We start from the raw sequence: 10,735 nt of genomic DNA on the forward strand, positions 1-10,735 counted from the left end.
AACTAGACAATTTGCTAGAAAAAGCTTCATCGTGAATCTTCTTTTCCCATTTTTTGTACACCGGGGATGCTTTCTCTCATTCAGTATTTATTTAAGACATAAAACATAACCCAAGCAAATAACATGCAAGCATCTCTTTGCGCGGTCTTACTATTCCTTTTGTGCACAAAGGTAAAAATACCTGATGATCTTAAGGCTGCACTCCTACACCAACTTACGTGGGAAGAGACAAGGACTGAAGAAGAACCCTGCTGGATCAGACAAAAAAATCTAATTTAGTCCAGCATCCCATTTCTCATCATGGCCAGCCAAATGGATTAAGGCAATGGTTCCCAGATCTTTTCAGACCACTGGCCCCTTGGTCCTATAAACTCACCCCCATTGCCCCCTACCCTGCCCTATAAAAAGCATTATTCAGAATAGCAGTTTGCCTGGCCCACCAAGAAAGAGAAGAACACAGCATAATTCAAAATAGTAACAATTAATCACACATTTATAAAGAATCCAATTAAAACTATTTATTTTAATTAATTCAACAGAACTGATCCAGTGACACCAGATAGTGCATGAAAAAAAAAATATTTTTATGCATTCTTACTAATGGAAACATAAGGGTGAAGGAAATTTATAGGACAAAATATTTATCTATAAATACGTTACCAAATATGCACAGACCTTCACCTACCATGGATGTACTGTAACTAATTAATTAATAAGAAAATCCATAGCTACCTTTAAAACTAGTTTCCCTTAGGTTGGCGCAAACAATAAATTATCACCATGAATCAAAATGTACTCCATTTCATCTTATCTCAATGCTGCTAAGTCTTTAATTGAAACCACAACGATGTGTTGTGAAGCAGAATATAGCCACACTTCAGATTTCTCTGTACTCCCCATGAATTTGTTTCATTAAACAATGGATTGGAAGGTTACCTTGTGAGCTGTGCTCTATTACAAATGTTTATGACTCTCTGGTTTTTAATCTGTGGTGGCCATGCTTCTTAAACTCAGGCTTCAGTGCGAGAATTAAATATCTACCTACTGTACATCTTCCTCACTGAAATCAGTTGGACTTTAAAAGAGGCTTAACTTTGACTGAATCATGCCCATCATATCAATTATTTAAGTAATTTAAGTGATGAAGGGGCCAGTCCTCACTGGCATGCCAGAAAATTATTTTGATACTGAACAAAATAGATTATCTGAAAATTATTAATTTTCTGTGCACCATTTCAGAGTCAATTAAACTGGTTAATTGGGCATATTTGAAAACATCCAACATTCTGCAAATCCATTTTTCTCTCAGAATGGCAATTATCATTTTGAGGTAGCAGCCTTCGATATATTTAGCATCTTATTTATCTCCTATTTATCCTCTTTATTTAGCACCTATTTATCATCTCAGACCACCTACGGTCACCTAACCAAGGAGGCAGATGGGGAAGGAGTCCGTCAGAAGAAAAAAGCCTGACTGCTCTCTCATTGCTACACCATTTTCTCTCCCGCCCATCTCTTCCTTGCCCATCAAATCAATGATCCAGAACATATCACTTGCAGAAGGTTTTTAAACACTGGCAGCTGGTGTCCATTGGGACTGGTACAGTGTAAGGCAGGAGGCCAACAGTAGGTGGAGCCAGAGTCCAATGACAGGCAGAGACAACTGATATTTGTTGTATGCCCTTCCTCCTCCCTGCTGAATTCTTCAAGTAATAAAGGACAAAGTGTTAGCAATAGAAGCCCCTTACCCACTGGTCCATCTAGCGCAGCATTGTTTACACCAGGAGTTGTCAACCTGGTCCCTACCGCCCACTAGTGGCTATCTCAGAATTCTAGGTCGGTGGTAGTGTTAGGAGTCATTCTGCAAAGAAACAGAAAAAATTATTGTAACTTTAAGAACTATAATAATACACCGTATTTTTCACTCCGTTAGACACACTTTTTCCCTCCTAAAAAGTAAGGGGAAATGTGTGTGCGTCTTATGGAGCGAATGCAGGGGGGGGCAGGCAGGAAAAGCCCCCAAGAGCCGCACACAAGCTCCGCGTGGCTCTTGCGGGCTTTTCCCCAGGAGGGAGAAGGGACTGATGTGGCCAGTCAGTCCCTTCTCCCTCCTCATAGAAAAGACCACAGGAGCCGTGTGCTCCTTAAAGGCTGCGCGGCTCCTGTGGGCTTTTGTGGGAAGTGGGGGTATTGCCATAGCTGCGCGCAGCCCCTCTGGCCGGGAGAGGCTGCACGTGGCTATGGCTTCTTTAGCCGTGTGCAGCCTCTCCCGGCTGGAGAGGTTGCGCGCGACTAAAGAGGAAGCGGGCGGGATCCATCCCGCTCGCTGTCTTGGCTTCTCCCATAGCTGCGCGCAGCCGCTCCGGCCAGGAGAGCCTGCGCGCGGCTATGGCTTCTTTAGCCAAGCAACCTCTCCAGCCGGGAGAGCTCTTGTTTTCTTGATTTCCCCCTCTAAAAACTAGGTGCGCCTTATGGCCCGTGCGCCTTATGGAGCGAAAAATACAGTAATAATAATTTATTATTTATACCCCGTCCATCTGGCTGGGTTTCCCCAGTCACTCTGGGCAGCTTCCAACCAAATATTAAAAACAATACAGCATCAGACATTAAAAACTTCCCTAAACGGGGCCGCCTTCAGTTGTCTTTTGAAAGTGAAATAGTTGTTTATTGCCTTGACATCTGCTGGGAGGGTGTTCCACAGGGCAGGCGCCACTACCGAGAAGGCCCTCTGCCTGGTTCCCTGTAACATGGCTTCTCACAGCGAGGGAACCACCAGAAGGCCCTCGGTGCTGGACCTCAGTGTCCAGGCAGAATGATGGGGGTGGAGACGCTCCTTCAGGTATACAGGACCGAGGCCGTTTAGGGCTTTAACTGTTTCTGTGAGTTCTGGGTGTGGGTTTCTGGGTTGATTAGGTACAGCTGGTGATGAGTACAAAAGGAGAAGTTGCAGTTTGAATTTGCCTGCAAAAGAGAACACCCACATGCTTTGTGCTTGTAAGGTTGTAAATAAAACTCTTGCTTGAGTATTTTACACCTGTTTCATGGTTCTGTCGTCTGCTGCCAGGAAGATAGGGGGTCCTACAGCACAAGCTGAATCCTCCTTCCATGAAGCACTGGTGGACGGTAAGGAAATTTTACCATCAAGAAAGATGCATTAGTGCGTGGTAGGTATGAAAAGGTTGACTACCCCTGGTCTACACTGACCAGCAGTGGATCTCCAGGATTTGAGACAGGGATCTCTCTCGCAGCCCTATCCGGAGATTCTGGGCACTGAACCCGGAACCTTCTGCAGGCAAAACAAGCACTCTCTTGCTGAGCCACAGCCATTCGACACTGTACAATACTGAAGTTAAGAAGGAATGCCACCTTCTGGGCTGCTTGTAAGCAAGAAGGTGGACAGATCAGGCCTGGCTCAGGTTGCAGGGTAGTGCCCCGTTTGCTCTAATGGAACAGCTTCCATGGCTTTTGAATTTGGGCAAGGGTTTCATGAAGCTCTGGAGCCAGAGGTTGCTCACCACAAACATAAACGGTCAAAAGAGCATCAGCATAAAACCAGAACAAAAAGCAGCAGGGGAAATGTAGCAGGGGGTGGTGGGATTTTGAGTTCAATATCGCTGCGGGGGCACAGCTTTCCCACCCTGGCCCTACCTGCTGCCAGTTATTCCTCCAACCTTCTAAAAGGTCTGGGTTTTGGTTGAGATGGGAAGATGGGATAAGTGTCACGCCACTTATCAAGGGCTCAGATTAACCTCTGGCTGTTTATGCACCATATTTTTAAAACACATGGTCCGCCTGTCCCCAAGAATCCTGGGAACTGCCATTTACCCTTCACAGAGCTACAGTTCCCAGCACCTTTAACAAACTACACTTCTCGGGAGTCTTTGGGGGAAACCATGTGCACCAAATGTGCTCTGAATGCACTCTAAATACATGATCTACATGCAGCCAGAGGCAAAGGTGCGCCATGTCATCCTTATCCTGAAATGAGCAGAACCACTTGCTTTATATACAGGCATTCCAAAGACCTCAAGCTTGGACCAGAACTTCTCTGCCATCCCTTCCATGTGTTTACTGATATCTGGGGAGAGGGAATGAGAGTGAAATAAGTGGGGCATCCCATGCTGTGTTCTTGATTCTAAAATTAATGATCAAACAGCCCTCTTCTTTGTAATTGACTTTTTGGGGCCAGTTTGACTGGTTCCACCGTCGAAGTGGAAGCTCTTGCTACTTCTCCAGGTTGATTGCTGCTACAGTTCTTCTTTTAATAGGAACACACAATGAAACAAGAGTTGCTTGCGCTTGCCTTCTGATAGGTCTTTGATCAGGAATGTATTAATTATGCTCGAAAGTGGAGGAAGCTGACTAATGAAGAGGAGATCAAAGGGAGACGCAATTAATCAGCATTCACAGCTATTTCACACTGTGGGAATAATCCTTATCTCTACCAGGATTTGCCCCCAATGTTTCCCATCTCCACCTAGAGATGAGGAAAGGTAGCACAGCTGAAGGAGGAAGAAGAGTGTGCAGGCCAGAGAAACAACTGTGGCTGGAGGGGTGTCCTCTTTGAAAGCCCCTATGGGAAACACACTAAACCTGCTGTATTGGGAACTGGAGAGTGCAGCTGACTAATATATGCAGGATTTTCAGTATGCACACTGTACCATAGTACATGCATTTCTGTACACATGACTTGGGTGAAGAACTTCATTGCGAAATTCAGCAAATTCCAAAGGATGACGAAGGTTTGATGAAACTGGGCCAAACACGGCTAGATTCAGCTTATGCTAAGGAGCCAGGCCACTTCCATAGCTAGCTGAATGTGGGTCATTGGAGGAACTAAGCCAATAATGGCCAAGGCATTAACCCATCAAGAAAACCATTAGGAGACTCTTGCCAGACAAGGAGGGTTGAGACCAGCGGCAGAGCATATGTCCGTGCTGCCCAGGACAGGCATGCTCCCGAGGGGGGCGTGGTGCAGAGAGTGCCCTCCCAGGTGCAGGAAAGCTGCTCTGGTGCCCAGAGCAGTGTGCACACCTTGCAGACGGGGGCGGAGCAAGACGCCCATGGTGGACATTCAGTGCGCCACCTGCCCATGACTCCCAAGCCTTCCTCAAGCTGTCAAAACAAAGGGGGAAGGGGGAAACGCCACCGGCAAAGCGTCGTAGCTCACACCCTTACCCCGATGGCTCGGGGTAGGCTTGGGAATTGCAGGCGGCAGGCTGAAATGTCACCCCCCTCAGTGAGGGCCCCTCGGGCGCTCCGCCTCCACTGCGCCCCTTCCTACGCCCCTGGGTGAGGCCCCTCTCCCTCCTGTGTGTTAGTGGGTAGAGACAAAAGGATTTAAAGTGTGTAGGATGTCAGTTTGGCTTATGTAAGCATCGGGGGGGGGGGGTCAGTTTTGCAAGCTTAAGAGGGGGGCCAGGGAGAAGATGGTCATGCTTCAGAGAGGGTCAGACACAATGTTTGGGGTCTCTTGGGATCCAAGGCCGCAGAAATGGAAGGAACAGGATCCTCTTGGGATGTGAATGCAAAGCACTCTCTCTAGGTTTCATATATGTGTAAATAAACCACATACCATAAATACGCCACAGTCTCTGCTGTGTCTCCTTGTCCAAAAGGAATCACAGACCCTGGTAAGCAAGCCTAGTACCCCTGGATTCTCACACCACTCAGGGATTGGGGTGGCGTGTCACAATATTATTTCAGATAATGGGAATTTGGTAACTTTGCCTTTAACTGCCAACTTGATCAAATTTCTCCCTCCTTCTCACTACTAACAGTGGGTTTGTTTTAGTTCACCTGTAACACTCCTCGTTGGATATTGGTGACTTTGTAGGGATAAACACATTTCGAGTCAGGCTCATATCTTTCTGTCTGAGTTCATATTCTATTTCTGAATCCACATGGTATTTCTTAAGGAGACCTTTGTAGCAAGTAGAATATGAAGTGGCGTACTTTTCTGTTTTTCCAAATGTATGATCAGTGCAGAAATAGTGTTCAGCAGCTGTTCCCAGGGCAGATGTAAATTGCGTATGGATGCTCTGTTACCCCATAAATTTGTCTTGTGGCCATATCAATTTCATTCCTTACTATTCTACATTTTTATACGCTTACTGTTTCTGTAGGAGTGCATTACACCATTCCACCCATCTGGCATTTCTTTAAACTTTATGGTGTCATTCATAAGTCTTCATAGATATCCAACCCCCTTTGGCCCAGTTGTCTTCCATCTCTCCATTAGGATTCTAATGAAGTTTTGCTATCTCCTTCGTATTCAGTCTAAAGCACCTGCCATTTTTCTGTGTATTTTTTTCAGTGGAGGCTGGTCTGTAGGGGTTTCCTCCTCCTCAATCTCAGTGTTGCCCTTGTAGAACTGTGTAGAGAAGAGGATACAGACAAAAGTAGAATTAATTATACAACTCAGCAGGGAGGAAGATGGAACCCCAACAAGAGCTGGTTAACTCTGCCTATCCTAGGGCTGCCACGTGTCTGGATTTTCCAAGATATTAGTGGGATTTCAAAGGCAGAATTGGCGTCTGGGCAGAACTTCCCAAGGGGCCGCTTTATCCTGAATCTTAGGCAAGGCAATTGAAAAATCACATATTTGTGGTGTTTTCGTAAAAAAGAGGGAAAAAAGGAGCTCAACAACTTTGGGGTCTTCTTAAAAAATAGCTCAATATGGCAACTCAGGTTGGCTCCTGTTGGTTTCCTTGCCTTCTGCTCTACAATGGGCACCATCCACAACTCATTTCCTCACCTACCTATAACTTGATTCAGAATCTCTCTTTCAGCTTGATTTAGCAACCAATCACTATAATTGGTAAAACTTGTCTCTTCCATTTATTCATTCTACCAAATGTTTCTAGGCTTTTTCTCACAAGCAATATCTTTGCATTCGTGTGTTATTGTTAATGTTGTGGCTAGCGCAATGAGCTTTTTGAATTTATGGAAGCTGTTGCAGGATCTGTTTTCCTCTGATAAGTCAACACAAATTATTTACATCAAGGGTGGGGAACCTGTGCCCCACCTGCCTGCAAGATGTTGACAGACTCCAACTTCCACCATCTCAGACTCCCCGTATTTTTGCTGGCATTTTCGAAATATCTTAAAGCAGTGTTAACGGATGAAGCAGTTCACTACTAGTAAGAACCACTGACTTTTGGTCAGTGTGGTGTAGTGGTTAAGAGCGGTAGACTCGTAATCTGGTGAACCGGGTTCGTGTCTCTGCTCCTCCACATGCAGCTGCTGGGTGACCTTGGGCTAGTCACACTTCTCTGAAGTCTCTCAGCCTCACTCACCTCACAGAGTGAGGGGAGGAAGGGAAAGGAGATTGTTAGCTGCTTTGAGACTCCTTAGGGTAGTGATAAAGAGGGAGATCAAATTCAAACTCTTCTTCTTCTTCTTCCTCTTCTTCCACAGGGTGGGTGCCACTACCGACAAGGCCCTCTGCCTTGTTCCCTGTAGCTTCACTTCAATGTGGGGAGATCGCTTGCCAGATTTTGAGGGTCCTCACTGGTGACAGGGATAGGAGACCCCAGAACATAGCTCACCCCCAGATGAGCCATCCTGAGGGATGGTTAGCTATTGCGGAAGTTTGATAAAAACATACTGCTGCAAACATTCTAGAGTAGTCTACAGGTCCTGTATGGAAGGTGAAAAGGTGTATATGATTCCCATTTGCTTTCGGGGTTCTTGTTCCTTCCAGTTCAAGTTCATGGGTGGAGTGCTTTATCCCTGATGGTAAAACGCTGCAGAAAAATACTGGGAATCACATGGTGATTGCTTTTTTGCGGGATTTTTACTGAATTATATCCAGGGCCATCTTTATCCAGGGGTGCAAGGGGTGCAAGGCACCCGGGCGCCAAATTCTGGGGCGCGCCAGGCTCCCGCCGCTGAAGCCGCCTAAGCTCTTAACTACCTACCTGTTAGGAAATAATAAATAATTTTGATCAAGCTAGAAAAACAAAAAACGTATAGACCTAGGTATTACCGAAATGTATACCTACTGTTTCACTAAAGGACTTTCGACTTTGTGCGCTCATTTACCAAGTCTCTCGGCCCCACTCACCTCATAGAGTGTTTGCTGTGGGAGAGGAAGGGAAAGGAGAATGTTAGCCGCTTTGGGACTCCTTTGGGTAGTGATGAAGCGGGATATCAAATCCAAACTCTTCTTCTTCTTCTTTTGCTGTGGGGTGATCGAAATGGGAGAGATATTCCTGCCAAATGCTCAATTTATGGATAAAAAGTAGAGAGGCCTTACTAAAACCCAACAGCCCAATAGCACAACACCCGATTCCCCCTAATCTTAATCAAATAATGACCCACACAGCCTTTGAAAAGCATTAGCATCACAAAAACAAGTGTAATTCCAGCAGTGCTACCAATTTTACCTATAACTGTGGGGAGGTGGCAGAAGAGCAATGGTGGGGACCCTGTGGTTTTACAGATGCTTTTGACATCCCACTCCCATCAGCCCAAGCCACCATTAGTCAGGGATAATGGGAGTTTGGGGGTCCAAATCTCTGTCAGAGAGGTCCAAGGTTCCTCAGTCAGCACTCTGGATGTGCATATCTGCTATATAGATATTGGGCCCCACCATCAGCGCATCCCAGGAAGGGACTAACCAATCAGTGAACACGCTCTTGCTGACTCCAGCACATACAAAAGAGGGAATTCCCTTTCCCACCAGATTGCCAGCCATTGATGGTCCGTGCTTCCTGCTAGTGAACTACTCTGCTGTCTGCCGCTTCTATCCCAAAGCGATTCACTAATGCATGAAAGCAGCCGTGGAAGTGGGAGGCTGTGAGTTGCTATAATAGCATTCCAATTCCCCCTGTCACTCCTTATGAAGACAAATAATTCCCGCAAACTTAGTTTGCCTTGCCTTTTCTCTGAATATTCTCGCTCCTCTCCTGTGTCGTTCCTCCTGACCTCTCTGCCCTGAGCTGCCAGTGTTTCTTCGCACTTCCCTCCTGATTGGTACGGGGACTGGCACACCTCCTGGGCGGCTGCTAAATGGTTCACTGTTTCCATCAGCATGGATTCTCCCTGGAACAGTATATTTATAGAGCCCAATATTGTTTTAATAATAGCTGTGAGCTCCGTTTGGCAAACATTATTAAGGAACTCTGTAGAACTGGTGATCCTACCCTCAGGAATAAATCAGATACCAGCTTGGCTGCTTTGTGGGATAATATTAAGATATCTGCTGATCTGCATATTGCATGGGGAGTCGCCCTGAACCAGGGGCCACAGATAGCACAGGGTGGATCAAGGGGTTCATGCACAATCTATGTGTTTCCATGCAGGCTTTCAGAACAGGCAATTTGAATATTTAGGCTTGTTTAAAGCAGTTAAAACTGTGGTTCATGCACCGTTTATGGACATCTGTGCCAATCGATTCTGCTTAGCATATTTTTGATGACTGTTCCAATTCCCGTCTGTTATAATAAATTGCTTGAATAATATTCAGCAGTATTATTCTCTGATTCCAGTGTGGTGTAGTGGTTAAGAGCGGTGGACTCGTAATCTGGTGAACCGGGTTCACTTCCCCACTCCTCCACGTGCAGCTGCTGGGTGACCTTGGGCCAGTCACACTTCTCTGAAGCCTCTCAGCCCCACTCACCTCATAGAGTGTTTGTTGTGGGGAAGGAAGGGAAAGGAGAATGTTAGTCGCTTTGAGACTCCTTTGGGTAGTGATAAAGCAGGATATCAAATCCAAATGCCTCCTCCTCCTCCTCCTCCTCTTCTTCTTCTTCTTCTTCTTCTTCTTCTTCCTCTTCCTCTTCCTCTTCCTCTTCCTCTTCTTCCACCACGATGTTCTGGTTTCATGGCATGCTCCTGTCTCAAAGTCAAGGGATCCCGAAAGGAAGGCATGAGAGAACTGTAGGTTTGTGTGTAAGTGCCACACGTCAGCACAGGTGCAAAGGGATTGCGCCTGCAAGGAGCATGGGTTGAGGCTCTGTAAGCATTGGCCTGCTGCTTTTGCTAGCGATTTGCTCAGAGACCCTCCTCTCAAAGACAGAAATAGCTGCGGGGGGGGGGGGGAGGGGAGGCTCGAGGCATGATAATCACTTCCATTTTTTTCATGCAAGCATAGGAAACTGCTTTATTCTAGATCAGACTATTGGTCTATCTAGTCTGATACTATGTACTGAGGTATCAGTTTTCTGGGTCTTTCACATCACTGCCTTTGGATCCTTTTTTTTAACTAGAGGCATTAGGGATGGAACCTGGAACCATCTAAGTGCAAAGCATGTGCTCTCCTACTAAGCTACAATACAACCCCTTGATTAATAGAACCAGTTGGAAGGGACCCAATGGTCATCTTGCCCAGCCCCATGCAATGCAGAAATCTCAACTACAGTGCAACAATTAATCGCCAACAGCATTACAACCCATGTATCTGTTTTGATTTAAATGTTTTGGTATACTAAGCCAATTTACAAGGTAGAGCCAAAGCTTTTGGGATACAATATTTCCAAGCCAATTCTCCCAAGTTATAAAGTCCAACACAGACAGAATGGAAGATGCATTGGAGGGGACTTCGTTAAGGGACAGAGGAGCCAGGGCTCATTACCGAAGGGCAGAAGATTGGCAGTTCGAATCCCCGCGACAGAGTGAGCTCCCGTTGCTCGGTCCCTGCTCTTGCCAACCTAGCAGTTCGAAAGCACGTCAAAGTGCAAGTAGATAAATAGGTACCACTCCGGTGGGAAGGTAAACGGCATTTCCGTGC

At 46.0% G+C, this 10,735-nt stretch overlaps 1 long non-coding RNA gene across 1 annotated transcript; it reads right to left on the reverse strand.

The window, feature by feature from the left end:
* Positions 1-498: 498 nt before the first annotated feature.
* Positions 499-8,222, reverse strand: LOC144325481 (uncharacterized). The gene is made up of 3 exons (XR_013390642.1): positions 8,069-8,222; positions 6,115-6,373; positions 499-1,861 (listed from the first exon to the last, which is right to left on the reverse strand). It is a non-coding gene; the product is annotated as an uncharacterized LOC144325481 (long non-coding RNA).
* Positions 8,223-10,735: the final 2,513 nt, after the last annotated feature.

The sequence above is a fragment of the Podarcis muralis genome, chromosome 14 (assembly GCF_964188315.1).
Source record: "Podarcis muralis chromosome 14, rPodMur119.hap1.1, whole genome shotgun sequence".
Lineage (NCBI taxonomy): Eukaryota > Metazoa > Chordata > Lepidosauria > Squamata > Lacertidae > Podarcis > Podarcis muralis.